This window comes from Lissotriton vulgaris, unplaced genomic scaffold, assembly GCF_964263255.1.
Source record: "Lissotriton vulgaris unplaced genomic scaffold, aLisVul1.2 SCAFFOLD_1298, whole genome shotgun sequence".
In the NCBI taxonomy this organism is placed as follows: Eukaryota; Metazoa; Chordata; class Amphibia; order Caudata; family Salamandridae; genus Lissotriton; species Lissotriton vulgaris.
Window position 1 is genome coordinate 233,238 of NW_028247260.1, and position 19,604 is coordinate 252,841.

At 47.3% G+C, this 19,604-nt stretch overlaps 1 pseudogene across 1 annotated transcript in view; it reads right to left on the reverse strand.

The window, feature by feature from the left end:
* LOC147665197 (NACHT, LRR and PYD domains-containing protein 12-like) overlaps positions 1–19,604 on the reverse strand; it is a 348,972-nt pseudogene that overhangs the window by 231,023 nt on the left and 98,345 nt on the right. Inside the window, exon 2 of the transcript XR_015305019.1 lies at positions 203–244. The product of XR_015305019.1 is annotated as an NACHT, LRR and PYD domains-containing protein 12-like (transcript). The remainder of the gene's footprint in view (positions 1–202; positions 245–19,604) is intronic.

Consider the following 19,604-nt stretch of genomic DNA (forward strand, 5'->3'; position numbering starts at 1 on the left):
ACAGATGGTGGTAAATAGTGCGAGCGGTGAGTCATTGAGCCGGCAGTTGGGTTAACAGAATATACTTTACCAGAAAATTACAATGGCCTGGACCCTAACAGGATCGTTTAGGACACTCAATCATTTACAAAAATCTTCAATGATTTTTCTTGGCTCCTTAGGAATACAAAGGAAGTGGAACATAATAATTTATATATCTTACCTTCCACATTTGATCCATACAGTTTGACTTTATTATTGTAGTCTGAAAAAAAGAAAAGTGAAAATCCATTGTACAAATTTATCAAGGTAGTACACAACATATATCATACAACAGGCCAATAGTGCAGAGGTGAGTCTTGGTAGCTGTATAAGGTATTTTGTCAGAATATCTTTTTCCTGTATACTATAGACTTTATAAAATTTTGTATCTTGTATCTTCTTCTCTTGTAAGGTCCTTGCTCAGCCTTCCTTTTCTTTCGTTTACTTCTAGGTTTCTCTCTTACGTGGGACTGGAGACCCTCAGAATAGAAACAAGGTCACATACGTTTCTCACCTATGCCTTTCCTATGGAATTCCTTATGCTTTACTTTCACCTTTCTTCTATTCTTCCTGTCCTTTTCTGTTTCCGTTTGATTTATGAGGGTTCGATGGGTAATTCCTCTGACCCTGTCCTCCTTTCCCTGTTTGAACTACAAGTAAATCAACAAGAGAGGAAGGGTCAAAAGACACTCTTATACCCCTAAAGCTACTTATACAAATCAACAAAAGAGTGACTAGGACAATCAAAGTACAAAAAAGGAAGGAACTAGGTAAAAGGTAGTGAAATCATAAATTGAAGAGATTACTACCAGCTAGGCCCGAGTGATATACCCAAAAGGAACAGTATAGAAGTGGGTTAGACGTGTACAGTAAAAGAACCCTCAGGCACCAACTGAAAATCGATTGCCAGTTGTCTTCATTGGGTTCTTGTTTGGAAAATTATATCCAACAGTGAAAAAAAGTGATTTAAAAGGAGTGCGGGCTACTCCCCAAACCTTTTTAATGAAGGGGTAGCTCTGACTCTGTTAAAAACAGTGAACAAGGACGGACATAGAGGAAAGTCGTTTGAACCAAAATGTCCTATACAAATTAAATATACACAAATGCACTTTGATAAGCAAAACATTTTTTCTATAGTCACTGTATACTCTAATTGGTGAGTGTTCCTTCCTTTTTTGTACTTTGATTGTCCTGTTTGAACTACGCCTCAAACCGGAAACACAAACAAAAAAAAATAAACATCTGAGAAGTCCCGCTCTTCTTTTGCCAAGCGTCTCTCACTTTCTTAGTAAAACACAAATGAACTAGCCACTTTTTTGGGCCCACATATCATGGAGTTCCTTTCATTCCTAACTAAATTAGAATACAAGGGGATGGATGTATCCTACCATTGGTCTAAAGGAGAATTCTTGCTCGCCACCACCCTATGAGGCAGCTATCTCAATTCCAATATACAGTTACTCACCTGACTCAACCACGCTCCCTGGTTCAAGTTCAAGTTCAAAAATTTGTATAGCGCACTACTCACCCAGAGGGTCTCAAGGCGCTTGAGGGAGGGGGGGTATTTTACTTATCGAATATCCAAGTTTTTAGTTGCTTTCTGAAAGAGAGGTGGTTCTGTGTAAGGCGGAGGTGGGTGGGGAGAGAATTCCAAGTTTTGGCCGCTAAGAAGGAGAAGGATCTACCTCCCATGGTGGATCTATGGATGCGCGGAATTGCGGCGAGGGCTTGATTGGACGATAGCAGTTGTCGGGCGGGGGTGTAAAAGGACAGGCACGTGTTGAGGCATTCGGGTCCTAGGTCGTAGAGGGCTTTGTGTGCATGGGTGAGGAGACAGAACGTTATTCTCTTGTTGACGGGGAGCCAGTGGAGGTCTTTCAGGTGACCGGAAATGTGATCTTGGCAAGGGATGTCTAGTATGAGTCTGGCTGAGGCGTTTTGGATGCGTTGGAGTTTTTTGTGTAGTTTAGCTGTGGTTCCGGCATAAAGGGTGTTTCCGTAATCCAGTCGGCTAGTGACCAGTGCCTGGGTGACCGTTTTTCTTGTTTCAGTGGGGATCCAATGGAAGATTTTTTTGAGAATGCGTAGGATGTTGAAGCCTGATGATGAGACGGCGTTGACTTGTCTGGTCATCGAGAGGGAGGAGTCCAGGATGAAGCCCAGGTTACGTGCGTGGTCCGTTGGTATGGGTGCGGTTCTTAGGGCTGGTGGCCACCATGAGTCGTCCCAAGCATAGGGGGATGAGCCTAAGATGAGGACTTCCGTTTTGTCCGAGTTCAGTTTTAAATGGCTGTTCTTCATCCACTCGGCTACATCTTTCATTCCTTCGTGTAAGTTGGTTTTGGCGGTGTTTGGGTCTTTGGTGAGGGAGAGGATCAGCTGGGTGTCATCAGCGTAGGAGATGATGTTGAGGTTGTGTTGGTGCGCGATGGATGCAAGGGGACTCATGTATATGTTGAAGAGGGTGGGACTGAGTGATGATCCTTGTGGTATGCCGCAGATGACTTTGGTGGCCTCTGATCTAAAAGGGGGAGGCGGACTCTCTGGGTTCTTCCGGCAAAGAACGAGAAGATCCAGTCCAATGCTTTTCCTTGTATTCCGATGTTGCTGAGGCGTTGTATGAGGGTGCTATGACAGACTGTGTCGAAGGCTGCGGTGAGGTCAAGTAGGATGAGGGCAACTGTTTCTCCGTTGTCCAGTAGTGTTCGAATGTCATCTGTTGCTGCGATGAGGGCGGTTTCGGTGCTGTGTTTGGCTCGGACGTCGGACTGTGAGGGGTCGAAGGATTTGTTGGATTCGAGGAAGGCGGCGATCTGACTGTTGACGGCTTTCTCAATGACTTTGGCAGGGAATGGGAGGAGCGAGATGGGGTGGTAGTTCTTAAGTTCAGTGGGGTCTGCTCTGGGGTCTTCAGAAGGGTGCTGAGTTCGGCATGTTTCCAGCTTTCCGGGAAGGTGGCGGAGTTGAGGGAGCAGTTGATGACGTCTCAGAAATGGGGTGCGATGATGGAGTCTGCTTTGTTGAAGATGTGGTGGGGACATGGGTCGGTTGGCGATCCTGAGTGGATGGAGTTCATCAGGCGGATGGTGTCTTCAGTGGTGATTGGGTTCCAAGCGCAAAGGTTGTTAGAGGGGGGTTTTGGTTCGGAGGTGGGTGGAGCGGACTGGTCTCTTTCAAAGCTGTTATGTATGTCAGCGATTTTGTTGTGGAAGAATGAGGCTAGGGAGTCGCAGAGGTCTTGGGAGGAAGTGATGTCGTTGGTGCCGGCGGTGGGGTTGGTAAATTCTTTGACAATGTTGAATAGTTCCTTGCTGTTGTGGGCGTTGTTGTCAAGTCGATCCTTGAATGCTGATTACTTGGTGGATCAGGTCAGATGGTGGTATTTGCGGGTGGCGTTCTTGAAGGTGGTCAGGTTGTCAGTGGTTGGATTTTTTCTCCAGCCTTTCTCGAGGTTGCGACAGAACTTCTTAGATTTCTTTAGGTCATCGTTGAACCAGGGGGCTTTTTTGCTACCTTGCTTGAATTGATGGTTTTTCAAGGGTGCTAGTTCGTCGGCGCTGTGGGTGATCCATTGTGTGAGGTTGGTGGCAGCTTGGTTTGGGTCCAATGATTTGGCAGGAGGATTTTGGTGGAGCGATGTGAAGAGCTGGTTGGTGGTAATTTTGTTCCAGTTTCTTCGGGGAACTGGTTGTGGGAGGTTGTGGGTTGTGGACTTTTTGTACTTGAAGTGAACGCAGCTGTGGTCTGTCCAATGGAGAGCTGTGGTGTGGTTGAAGGAGATGTGCTTGCTGGAGGTGAAGATTGGGTCGAGTGTGTGTCCGGCATAGTGGGTGGGGTGTTCAACAAGTTGTTCGAGTCCGAGGTTGGCCAGGTTGTCCAGGAGGGTGGTGGTGTTGCTGGCGCTTTTCTTTTCAAGGTGGAAGTTGCGGTCTCCCAGTAGAATGTAGTCCTTGGAGCGGAGGGCGTGTGGGCTGATGAAGTCAGTGATGTCATCGCTGAACTGTGTGCGGGGTTCTGGTGGCCTGTAGATGAGGGTGCCTCTGAGTGTGGTCTTGGGGTCGGTGTGGATCTGGAAGTGAAGGTGTTCGGCGGTTGTGAGGTTGTCGTCGGAACTGGTCGTGATGCGGATGGTGTTCTTATGGACGATGGCGATGCCTCCTCCTCTTTGGTTGGTGCGGTCCTTTCGGATGATCTTGTAGTCGTCCGGGATGGCTATGGCGATGTCTGGAGCTGAGGAGGCGACGTCCGGCGATGTAGTGTCGAGTAGGTTCCAAAGGTCAATTGCGTGTCTGTGGACCGAACGGGTGTTGAGTAGGATGCATTTCAGGTGGTTAGTGTTCGAGCTCTGTTTGGAGTTAGTGGATTTGGTGTGGGTCCTGATGCTGTCGAACTTGCAGGAGCGGCAGGTGAAGGGTCCATGGATGTGTCCTGGGGCGGCTTGGTAGCAGTTTGGGATTCGGCCGGGGTTAAGTGCTGAGAGGGTAGCGGCGTCGTACGTTATGCGGGCGGAGTGGAATTTGCGGGGAACAGGGGGTCTGACGCTGGGCGCGGTCCAGGCACGGACGGGCATAGACGGCTTACCTTTGGCGCACCTTCGGCGCGCATAGGGCGCGACCGCTGCACGTGAACGCTGCGCGCAAAAGCATCTGTCATAAGTGGATAGTGGAGGGGGGTGGGGCGAGGGAGGAGAAGCTGGGAGGCGGGGTGGAGGGACGGGCTGGGAGGCAAACAAACAACAAAATGGCATCAGCAACAAAAGCGAAACCAGGCGCAGCAAACACACAGGCAACGCGATATAGCGCTACGATATAGCGCTACAATGTGGCACCATTCAAATGCAGGCAATATTACAGTGCAGCGCAGCGCTACGATACCAATCTGGCACGATATGAATCAGGCAATGTGGATTGATAGCCGGCGTTAGAACTGCTGGCCTTAGGTTGGTCTTCCCTCAAACATTTTGCCTACTTACCTACAATTTTTGCTGGATTTTTGCTCTGTTGGTCTTGAGATTATGTACTTTTTACCACTGATAAGAAGTACTAACATGTTTGTGTTCACTCCTCTAAACATGGCATGATTGGCATATTCCTAACTGGCAGATTTAATGTACTTATATAAGCCACTTGTAGAAAGGTTCACCACATACCCGTGGCCTGTGAACTAAATGCTACAAGTGGCCCTGCAGCACTACTTGTGCCACCCAGTTTGTAGCACCCTAAAACAGGTCCCAGGCCTGCCATTGCAGCCTCAATGGAGTGTTGCGCTGCCATGTCAACTTAGCATTAAAATCCCTTTGCCAAGCCTTAAACTCCCCTTATTACATATAGGTCACCCTTAAGGTATGTCTACATAGCCCGTAGGGCAGTGTGCTGTGTAAGTTAAAGGTTGGATATGTACTCATAAGTTTTACATGTCCTGTTGGGAAAAACTCCCAAATTCATTTTTCACTTCTGTGAGGCCAAAACCTCCCATTTGACAACATTGGGGATTTGTTATTACATCGAATAGGCGGTAATTCCTAATTGAGAGAGGGTAGATATTTCATGTTTGATACCTATGACATTGTAAGGATAAACCATCTTTTATGATAAAGATGGATTTTCCATTGCAATTATGAAAATGCCAAATTGTAGAAAGTTCAGTGAAAAATACACAGCTGGAATGCACTCAAAGATTCTAATTTAAACAAATGTGGTCATTTACACAAACTTGGGTAAACTTTTTTGAGAAATTGTGTGTGCACCAGGTAAGGGGCTGTGCAGGCCACCAAATTCAAAATGAAAAGAAAATGCCTAGATCTGTTTCCAGGAGTGCCCAGTGCACTACCAACAAGTCACATTAAAGTGTACAAAATGTAGTCCAAACAATCACAAAATAGTACTGTACTCTTAAGTAAACAACAGTATTCCAAACAATTTTTCACAAAATCCACAGTTGAGAATGAGATCTTCAAACCATAAAGTTGATTGAAATCTGATTTATTCTTGATCATCGCAGATAAAGATGAAGTTCAAAAAGGTTGGCAAATAATGCAGCTTATAACCAGCATACAGTAACAAAACTTAACATGTCCCAATGCATTTCAGGCTTTTACCATAAGCCCTTCATCAGGAGTATCTGCAATATATCAATACATTGATTTTAATGAAGAGTGTGAAGCAACTTGCAGACAACATTAATCAGCTAACATTTAGGCTCACGAAAGAGCAGGAAAAAGCAACCGAGGGAATGACTGATAGAACTGCCTACCACAGCGTATTAATTCGTCATTGTGCCACATAACAAAATAATTAATGTGAAAAAAGAAAAAAAGACGACGAGAAGCGAGCCTTGGTGATCAAGCGTGACCTAAAGCTTGAAAAATGATGCGTGGCGTTAGTAACAAGTGCAACAAGTGTGGAAAAACACAAGAGTAAAGATGTGAAGAATTTTAATCATACCTTAACGCTTGAGTGCTCAAACTCAAAGCAGAAACAGAACTCAGTGGAAAACCGCTTTACTCTGCCAAAAAAATACAATGCAACCATATGTGTCTTAAATGCAAAAAAACAAAAGAACGCCAGAAAGGCACTTCAGCGCTTAGTTTAAAAGAAGTGACTACCAGCGAACTGACTCAGTGAACAATACCGTAACAGTACCTGAAAAAACAGAACTATAGTGAAGATGATGCCTCGCACTATCATAACGTGGTATGAAATGAGCTAAAGAGCCCAAAAACTCACCAGAAGCAGCAAAGCACCTGGCACGAACTGCAACACGGAGGACGCCGGCTTCAACAAGTGAGCCCGTACGTCAACGCCATATAAATTTGTGACGACAAGGGTAATCAAGACATAAAGATAGGACTGTGAACGTGAAAGGACCTAAAGGACTATCTCGCCTGATACGTGCCACAAATGAAAAGAAGTGCTGTAACAAGCATTTACAATGCAATGGTCACGGCATCATTAAAGGTAGAGCTATTGGCATTGCTCATGACATTTTGTTTTTCTTTCAATCATAAATAAATGGCATTGTCATTTACATTGCCAATACACAGCACTCTGCACTCAACAGTTCACACCACTCTGCACTCAACAGCACACACTACTCTGCAGCAAACAGCAGACACTACTCTGCACTCAACAGCACACACTACTCTGCACTCAACAGCACTACTCTGCACTCACTACTCTGGACTCAACAGCACTACTCTGCACTCACTACTCTGCACTCAACAGCACTACTCTGCACTCACTACTCTGCACTCAACAGCACTACTCTGCACTCACTACTCTGCACTCAACAGCACTACTCTGCACTCACTACTCACTACTCTGCACTCACTACTCACTACTCTGCACTCACTACTCACTACTCTGCACTCACTAATCACTACTCTGCACTCACTACTCTGCACTCACTACTCTGCACTCACTACTCACTACTCTGCACTCACTACTCACAACTCTGCACTCACTACTCACTACTCTGCACTCACTACTCACTACTCACTACTCTGCACTCACTACTCACTACTCTGCACTCACTACTCACTACTCTGCACTCACTACTCACTACTCACTACTCTGCACTCACTACTCACCACTCACTACTCACTACTCTGCACTCACTACTCACTACTCACTACTCTGCACTCACTACTCACTACTCTGCACTCACTACTCACCACTCACTACTCACTACTCTGCACTCACTACTCTGCACTCACTACTCTGCACTCACTACTCACTACTCTGCACTCACTACTCACTACTCTGCACTCACTACTCTGCACTCACTACTCTGCACTCACTACTCACTACTCACTACTCTGCACTCACTACTCTGCACTCACTACTCACTACTCTGCACTCACTACTCTGCACTCACTACTCACTACTCTGCAATCACTACTCTGCACTCACTACTCTGCCCTCTGCACTCACTACTCTGCACTCTGCACTCACTACTCTGCACTCACTACTCTGCACTCACTACTCACTACTCTGCACTCACTACTCACTACTATGCACTCACTACACACTACTCTACACTCACTACTCACTACTCTGCACTCACTACTCTGCACTCACTTCTCACTATTCACTACTCTTCACTCACTACTCTGCACTCACTACTCACTACTCACTACTCTGCACTCACTACTCTGCGCTCACTACTCACTACTCTGCACTCACTACTCACTACTCACTACTCTGCACTCACTACTCTGCACTCCCTACTTACTACTCACTACTCTGCACTCACTACTCACTACTCACTACTCTGCACTCACTACTCACTACTCTGCACTCACTACTCTGCACTCACTACTCACTACTCTGCACTCACTACTCTGCACTCACTACTCACTACTCTGCACTCACTACTCACTACTCACTACTCTGCACTCACTACTCACTACTCTGCACTCACTTCTCACTACTCTGCACTCACTACTCTGCACTCACTACTCACTACTCTGAACTCACTACTCACTACTCACCATTCACTACTCACTACTCACTACTCTGCATCACTACTCACTACTCACTACTCTACACCCACTACTCTGCACTCACTACTCACTACTCTGCACTCACTACTCTGCACTCACTACTCACTACTCTGCACTCACTACTCACTACTCACTACTCTGCACTCACTACTCACTACTCACTACTCACCACTCACTACTCACTACTCACCACTCACTACTCACTACTCTGCACTCACTACTCACTACTCTGCACTCACTACTCACCACTCACTACTCACCACTCACTACTCTGCACTCACTATTCACTACTCACTACTCACCACTCACTACTCACTACTCACTACTCTGCACTCACTACTCACTACTCTGCACTCACTACTCACTACTCACTACTCTGCACTCACTACCCACTACTCTGCACTCACTACTCACTACTCTTCACTCACTACTCACTACTCTGCACTCACTACTCACTACTCACCACTCACTACTCACTACTCTGCACTCACTACTCACTACTCTGCACTCACTACTCACTACTCTTCACTCACTACTCACTACTCTGCACTCACTACTCACTACTCACCACTCACTACTCACTACTCTGCACTCACTACTCTTTACTCACTACTCTGCACTCACTAATCACTACTCTGCACTCACTACTCTGCACTCACTACTCTGCACTCACTACTCACTACTCTGCACTCACTACTCACAACTCTGCACTCACTACTCACTACTCTGCACTCACTACTCACTACTCACTACTCTGCACTCACTACTCACTACTCTGCACTCACTACTCACTACTCTGCACTCACTACTCACTACTCACTACTCTGCACTCACTACTCACCACTCACTACTCACTACTCTGCACTCACTACTCACTACTCACTACTCTGCACTCACTACTCACTACTCTGCACTCACTACTCACCACTCACTACTCACTACTCTGCACTCACTACTCTGCACTCACTACTCTGCACTCACTACTCACTACTCTGCACTCACTACTCACTACTCTGCACTCACTACTCTGCACTCACTACTCTGCACTCACTACTCACTACTCACTACTCTGCACTCACTACTCTGCACTCACTACTCACTACTCTGCACTCACTACTCTGCACTCACTACTCACTACTCTGCAATCACTACTCTGCACTCACTACTCTGCCCTCTGCACTCACTACTCTGCACTCTGCACTCACTACTCTGCACTCACTACTCTGCACTCACTACTCACTACTCTGCACTCACTACTCACTACTATGCACTCACTACACACTACTCTACACTCACTACTCACTACTCTGCACTCACTACTCTGCACTCACTTCTCACTATTCACTACTCTTCACTCACTACTCTGCACTCACTACTCACTACTCACTACTCTGCACTCACTACTCTGCGCTCACTACTCACTACTCTGCACTCACTACTCACTACTCACTACTCTGCACTCACTACTCTGCACTCCCTACTTACTACTCACTACTCTGCACTCACTACTCACTACTCACTACTCTGCACTCACTACTCACTACTCTGCACTCACTACTCACTACTCTGCACTCACTACTCACTACTCTGCACTCACTACTCTGCACTCACTACTCACTACTCTGCACTCACTACTCACTACTCACTACTCTGCACTCACTACTCACTACTCTGCACTCACTTCTCACTACTCTGCACTCACTACTCTGCACTCACTACTCACTACTCTGAACTCACTACTCACTACTCACCATTCACTACTCACTACTCACTACTCTGCATCACTACTCACTACTCACTACTCTACACCCACTACTCTGCACTCACTACTCACTACTCTGCACTCACTACTCTGCACTCACTACTCACTACTCTGCACTCACTACTCACTACTCACTACTCTGCACTCACTACTCACTACTCACTACTCACCACTCACTACTCACTACTCACCACTCACTACTCACTACTCTGCACTCACTACTCACTACTCTGCACTCACTACTCACCACTCACTACTCACCACTCACTACTCTGCACTCACTATTCACTACTCACTACTCACCACTCACTACTCACTACTCACTACTCTGCACTCACTACTCACTACTCTGCACTCACTACTCACTACTCACTACTCTGCACTCACTACCCACTACTCTGCACTCACTACTCACTACTCTTCACTCACTACTCACTACTCTGCACTCACTACTCACTACTCACCACTCACTACTCACTACTCTGCACTCACTACTCACTACTCTGCACTCACTACTCACTACTCTTCACTCACTACTCACTACTCTGCACTCACTACTCACTACTCACCACTCACTACTCACTACTCTGCACTCACTACTCTTTACTCACTACTCTGCACTCACTACTCACTACTCTGCACTCACTACTCTGCAATCACTACTCACTACTCTGCACTCACTACTCTGCACTCACTACTAACTACTCTGCACTCACTACTCACTACTCTGCACTCACTCACTACTCACTACTCTGCACTCACTACTCACTACTCACCACTCACTACTCACTACTCTGCAGTCACTACTCTGCACTCACTACTCACTACTCACTACTCACCACTCACTACTCACTACTCTGCACTCACTACTCACTACTCTGCACTCCCTACTCACTACTCACTACTCTGCACTCACTACTCACTACTCTGCACTCACTACTCTGCACTCACTACTCACTACTCACTACTCTGCACTCACTACTCTGCACTCACTACTCACTACTCTGCACTCCCTAGTCACTACTCACTATTCTGCACTCACTACTCACTACTCTACACTCACTACTCACTACTCTGCACCCACTACTCACTACTCACTACTCACTACTCTGCACTCACTACTCACTACTCTGCACTCTCTACTCACCACTCACTACTCACTACTCTGCACTCACTACTCACTACTCACTACTCTGCACTCACTACTCACTACTCACTACTCTGCACTCACTACTCACTACTCTGCACTCACTACTCACTACTCACCACTCACTTCTCTGCACTCACTACTCACTACTAACTACTCTGCACTCACTACTCACTACTCTGCACTCACTACTCTGCACTCACTACTCACTACTCTGCACTCACTACTCTGCACTCACTACTCACTACTCTGCACTCACTACTCACTACTCACCATTCACTACTCACTACTCACTACTCTGCACTCACTACTCACTACTCACTACTCTACACCCACTACTCTGCACTCACTACTCACTACTCTGCACTCACTACTCTGCACTCACTACTCACTACTCTGAACTCACTACTCACCATTCACTACTCACTACTCACTACTCTGCACTCACTACTCACTACTCTACACCCACTACTCTGCACTCACTACTCACTACTCTGCACTCACTACTCTGCACTCACTACTCACTACTCTGCACTCACTACTCACTACTCACTACTCTGCACTCACTACTCACTACTCACTACTCACCACTCACTACTCACTACTCACCACTCACTACTCACTACTCTGCACTCACTACTCACTACTCTGCACTCACTACTCACCACTCACTACTCACTACTCACTACTCTGCACTCACTACTCACTACTCTTCACTCACTACTCACTACTCTGCACTCACTACTCACTACTCACCACTCACTACTCACTACTCACTACTCTGCACTCACTACTCTTTACTCACTACTCTGCACTCACTACTCACTACTCTGCACTCACTACTCTGCAATCACTACTCACTACTCTGCACTCACTACTCTGCACTCACTACTAACTACTCTGCACTCACTACTCACTACTCTGCACTCACTCACTACTCACTACTCTGCACTCACTACTCACTACTCACCACTCACTACTCACTACTCTGCAGTCACTACTCTGCACTCACTACTCACTACTCACCACTCACTACTCACTACTCTGCACTCACTACTCACTACTCTGCACTCACTACTCACTACTCACTACTCTGCACTCACTACTCACTACTCTGCACTCACTACTCTGCACTCACTACTCACTACTCACTACTCTGCACTCACTACTCACTACTCTGCACTCCCTAGTCACTACTCACTATTCTGCACTCACTACTCACTACTCTACACTCACTACTCACTACTCTGCACCCACTACTCACTACTCACTACTCTGCACTCACTACTCTGCACTCTCTACTCACCACTCACTACTCACTACTCTGCACTCACTACTCACTACTCACTACTCTGCACTCACTACTCACTACTCACTACTCTGCACTCACTACTCACTACTCTGCACTCACTACTCACTACTCACCACTCACTTCTCACTACTCTGCACTCACTACTCACTACTCACTACTCACTACTCTGCACTCACTACTCACTACTCTGCACTCACTACTCTGCACTCACTACTCACTACTCTGCACTCACTACTCTGCACTCACTACTCACTACTCTGCACTCACTACTCACTACTCACTACTCTGCACTCACTACTCACTACTCTGCACTCACTACTCACTACTCACCACTCACTACTCACTACTCTGCACTCACTACTCACTACTCACCACTCACTACTCACTACTTTACACTCTCTACTCACTACTCTGCACTCACTACTCACTACTCACTACTCTGCACTCACTACTCACTACTCTGCACTCACTACTCACTACTCACTACTCTGCACTGTCTACTCACTACTCTGCACTCCCTACTCACCACTCACTACTCTGCACTCATTACTCACTACTCTACATTCACTACTCACTACTCTGCACTCACTACTCACTACTCTGTACTCACTACTCACTACTCACTACTCTGCACTCACTACTCACTACTCACTACTCACCACTCACTACTCACTACTCACCACTCACTACTCACTACTCTGCACTCACTACTCACTACTCTGCACTCACTACTCACCACTCACTACTCACCACTCACTACTCTGCACTCACTATTCACTACTCACTACTCACCACTCACTACTCACTACTCACTACTCTGCACTCACTACTCACTACTCTGCACTCACTACTCACTACTCACTACTCTGCACTCACTACCCACTACTCTGCACTCACTACTCACTACTCTTCACTCACTACTCACTACTCTGCACTCACTACTCACTACTCACCACTCACTACTCACTACTCTGCACTCACTACTCACTACTCTGCACTCACTACTCACTACTCACTACTCTGCACTCACTACTCACTACTCACCACTCACTACTCACTACTCACTACTCTGCACTCACTACTCTTTACTCACTACTCTGCACTCACTACTCACTACTCTGCACTCACTACTCTGCAATCACTACTCACTACTCTGCACTCACTACTCTGCACTCACTACTAACTACTCTGCACTCACTACTCACTACTCTGCACTCACTCACTACTCTGCACTAACTACTCACTACTCACCACTCACTACTCACTACTCTGCAGTCACTACTCTGCACTCACTACTCACTACTCACTACTCACCACTCACTACTCACTACTCTGCACTCACTACTCACTACTCTGCACTCACTACTCACTACTCACTACTCTGCACTCACTACTCACTACTCTGCACTCACTACTCTGCACTCACTACTCACTACTCACTACTCTGCACTCACTACTCTGCACTCACTACTCACTACTCACTACTCTGCACTCACTACTCTGCACTCACTACTCACTACTCTACACTCACTACTCACTACTCTGCACCCACTACTCACTACTCACTACTCACTACTCTGCACTCACTACTCACTACTCTGCACTCTCTACTCACCACTCACTACTCACTACTCTGCACTCACTACTCACTACTCTGCACTCACTACTCACTACTCACTACTCACTACTCTGCACTCACTACTCACTACTCTGCACTCACTACTCACTACTCACCACTCACTTCTCACTACTCTGCACTCACTAATCACTACTCACTACTCACTACTCTGCACTCACTACTCACTACTCTGCACTCACTACTCTGCACTCACTACTCACTACTCTGCACTCACTACTCTGCACTCACTACTCACTACTCTGCACTCACTACTCACTACTCACTACTCTGCACTCACTACTCACTACTCTGCACTCACTACTCACTACTCACCACTCACTACTCACTACTCTGCACTCACTACTCACTACTCACCACTCACTACTCACTACTTTACACTCTCTACTCACTACTCTGCACTCACTACTCACTACTCACTACTCTGCACTCACTACTCACTACTCTGCACTCACTACTCACTACTCACTACTCTGCACTGTCTACTCACTACTCTGCACTCCCTACTCACCACTCACTACTCTGCACTCATTACTCACTACTCTACATTCACTACTCACTACTCTGCACTCACTACTCACTACTCACTACTCTGCACTCACTACTCACCACTCACTACTCACTACTCTGCACTCACTACTCACTACTCACTACTCTGCACTCACTACTCACTACTCACAACTCTGCACTCACTACTCACTACTCTGCACTCACTACTCACTACTTTGCACTCGCTACTCACTACTCTGCACTCACTACTCTGCACTCACTACTCACTACTCACTACTCTGCACTCACTACTCTGCACTCACTACTCACTACTCTGCACTCCCTACTCACTACTCACTACTCTGCACTCACTACTCACTACTCTACACTCACTACTCACTACTCTGCACTCACTACTCACTACTCACTACTCAGTACTCTGCACTCACTACTCACTACTGTACACTCACTACTCACTACTCTGCACTCACTACTCACTACTCACTACACACTACTCTGCACTCACTACTCACTACTCTGCACTCACTACTCACTACTCACTACTCTGCACTCACTACTCACTACTCACTACTCTGCACTCACTACTCACTACTCACCACTCACTACTCACTACTCTGCACTCACTACTCACTACTCACTACTCTGCACTCACTACTCACTACTCACCACTCACTACTCACTACTCTGCACTCACTACTCTGCATTCACTACTCTGCACTCACTACTCACTACTCTACACTCACTACTCTGCACTCACTACTCTGCACTCACTACTCTGCACTCTGCACTCACTACTCACTACTCTGCACTCTGCACTCACTACTCACTACTCTGCACTCTGCACTCACTACTCTGCACTCACTACTCTGCCCTCTGCACTCACTACTCACTACTCTGCACTCACTACTCACTACTCTGCACTCACTACTCTGCACTCACTACTCTGCACTCTGCACTCACTACTCTGCACTCACTACTCTGCACTCACTACTCTGCACTCACTACTCACTGCTCACCACTCACTACTCACCACTCACTACTCGCTACTCACCACTCACTACTCACTACTCTGCACTCACTACTCTGCACTCTGCACTCACTACTCTGCACTCACTACTCTGCACTCACTACTCTGCACTTACTACTCTGCACTCACTACTCACTACTCACTACTCTGCACTCTGCACTCACTACTCTGCACTCTGCACTCACTACTCTGCACTCACTACTCTGCACTCACTACTCTGCACTCTGCACTCACACTATGCACACTCACTCTGCACTCACTACTTCACACTCTGCGCACTCAGCACTCGCACTCACCTTCTGCCTCACAGAGGGATGAAGTGAGCGCCGTTCTACTGGGCAGACCTGGGGTCGGGTGTGAGATTCTATAGCAAAGTGTTTAGAAATGTGGAAACACACGATTTAAAGCGTAGTTAATAAAATGGGGAATCAAATGCAGAGGAGCAGGCAAAATGGCAGTATTATTCACCTGTGCCCGACCTGGTGGGAGAAGAGAGTAAATGTCCTCCTGGGCGATCAGTTGCAGACTTGGTTGGAATGCCCCCGGCCCTCCTGAATGCTCGCTTCCAGGCCTAGCAGCTTTCATCCAGACTCTCACAACATGACCGCGCGGGAGATTCTGTCACAAGTGTAGACCAAACCTGCTGCCGCAGCAGGAGCACAGCAGTGGCCTTTTATTTCGGTTTTAAACGTCTGAGGTTCTCACAGCAGCAGCCCTGTAACTCCCGAACCAAAAACCTCCTCCCTCGCAAACATCAAAGAGCATAATCACAAGCTAAGGATCAACGGGCGCGAAACAGCGTGGTGGGCGCGCACGAGAAGCAGCGTGGGCGTGCACATCAGCTGAAGATCGCCGGAGAAGACACGGAGTCTGCCTGCTGCCATGACTGACCTGCTGCGGAGGGACAGAGCCCGGTGAGTGGGGGTAGAGTGGGAGCGGCAGAGAGGGAGTGGGCAGAGAGGGAGGGGGTGTGTGTGTGTGTGTGTGCGTGCGTGCGTGCGTGAGTGTGTGCTTCCGTGAGTGTGAATGTGGAGCAAGAGATGTGCACAGCTCCAGGAGGCTCGGCGTGCGCGTTCACGATGGGCAATCAGCGCTCGTCCCCCAGTCTATGTCCCTTCAGACCAATCTTGGCAGCAATAGGTCTCGAAGCCGAGACCTAAAAATGAAAACAAGAAAATAAATGTGAACGTGCTGGACATTAACTGAAAACTATTGAAAAATCAAAAACCACCTAATCAAAAGCAGAATTATAAAAACCTAATCTCGAATGCATAGAGAGGAACAATGACAGCGTTAGCAAATTAGTAATAACCATAGTAACAGGATTTACAAATTGGTAAACACATGAAAAGGAACAATGACAGTATGAACAAATACATAACAGTCACAAAACAAAAGGAATTACAGCCTGATCTAATACACGATGAACCTATCTAGAATGGAGCAACTAGAGCGAAGTACAACTACCACAAATGAAGTTTGCAGTTGAATGACACTGTCCATTTCATCAAAGCAGACAAGGGTGGAGCATTAGTTGTGATGGACTGCATAAACTATGAGGACAAAATAGGTTTGATGTTACAGGATTCTTCCACATATTTACCACTAGCTGAGGATCCCACTGAGGCTTTTTTAGCTTTGTTGGATTCTATTCTTGCACATGCGGTTGATATGAAATGGATCAGCACTAAAACAAGAGAGTATTTATTCACTCGTTTTCCCTGCAGACCGGGGCTGTACATGCTCCAAAGAATACACGAAAGTGTGAGGGACCCGCCTTTGAGACCCATAGTATCTGGGTGCAGATCTATACATGATCCGTTGGGTCATTATCTTGACGTTTTTTCCAGCCAATTGTTCAAGCTAGTCCATTATACTTACAAGACACGACTCACTTGCTTAATATTCTTCAAAACATCGCTATTCCTGAGATTGGACAAACTTGGTTATGCACAATAGACATTGTGTCTTTATACACATCTATTCCCCACCTCGAAAGGTGTTGAAGCCATTGAATGAGCTCTGTTGAGACAGGACAACATAAGGGCGAATAAAGTGTTGCTTCTTGAACTGCTTCATTTCTGGCTGTTTCACAGCTATTTTCAGTGGAAAGAGCAGTATTTTCTTCAGGCCAATGGTACATCTATGGGCTTTGCGGGAGCCCCCAGCTATGCCAATATTTTCATGCTGAACTTTGAAACAGAGTACATTCTCTCTGAAATTCCATGGACTTCTAAGTTGATCGCTTATCGACGTTTCGTAGATGACATACTCATTATCTGGCATGGGTCACGGAGTGACTTAGAGTCGCAGATTCTTAAGTTGAATGCCATCAACCCTAGAATTCAATTTACTTTTCAGATTGAATCTCAGCATATAGCGTTCTTAGACGTTTTGCTTAAACTTTCAGGCACCACCATCGAGACCACTGTTTTTAAAAAACCTACTGATCGCAACAACGCCTTACTATACCAAAACTTCCACCCTTGGCTTTTGAAACGTCATCTTCCTTTCTCTCCGATTTTTCAACATTGTCGTTATTTTCAGTTAATGTCCAGCACGTTCACATTTATTTTCTTGTTTTCATTTTTACAGCACTTCTTTTCATTTGTGGCACGTATCAGGCGAGATAGTCCTTTAGGTCCTTTCACGTTCACAGTCCTATCTTTATGTCTTTGTTAGACGGACCGGGAGGGTCGGCCGAGTACCAGGGGAGAGGTCTCCAGGGAGAGCCGTCTCCAGCGATCGTACAGACAAGTAACTTCCCCCCCACAGACGGACACCACACAGAGATAAGGTTAAACGATACTTTATCAGCAATTCTTTAAGTACGGTAAAATGATACAAGGAGGTCTGGACTCAGGGGTCCCCTCGGTTCTGATCTCTGGCTGGGAAAGGGGGTAGCGGGACAGTCTTGTTACCACTCGGGTGGATGGATAGCTCTCAATCCTCGAGCTCGGCGTTCTAGATGATCGGGCCGTGGCGGAGCCAGCCGGTCCCGAGATGATCGAAGATGGCGACGGGCCGCGGCGGAGCCAGCAGGTCCCGGTGAAGATGGTAGGGCAAACGGTCCGCGGCCACGCCAGCAGGTCCCGATGAAGATGGTCGCACAAACGGTCCGCGGCCACGCCAGCAGGTCCCGATGAAGGTGGAAGTACAAACGGTCCGCGGCCACGCCAGCAGGTCCCGATGAGGATGAGGGTCGATGCAAGTTGCGGCAGCGCCAGCAGGCAGGACGATAGTTCACGAGGCAGGGCTACGGCAGCGCCAGTAGTCCGTCACGGATGAGTTCTTCTCGGTGTCTCTCGACTCCAGGATACAACTGCCTTCCTGCTCTGGAGCTGCCCCAGTTATAGGGCTGGCGCCCTTTGATGTCCGGACACTCGCACTTGGAGGTCGGGAGGTCCGGGATGAGGGAGTCCAGACACCCAGCAGGGGGGTGGAGCCAGCGCCCGGGGGAGCTGGGGCGATCGGCACCTGGCGGTGGGAGAGCCATCGACACCTCTTTCTCCCATTGACCTGGCAAGTAGTCCTCTCACCTCCTGGGGGGATGCTGGTGCCGGAATGTCTGAGGCCTGGCCAGGCCCAGGGTTAGGGTCGATCGGAGGCCACGCGGCCTCGTGGGGCAGTGTCCAAGATGGCGCCCAGGTCGGGCGCGAGGGCCGATAGGGGATCGGGCCCAAGAG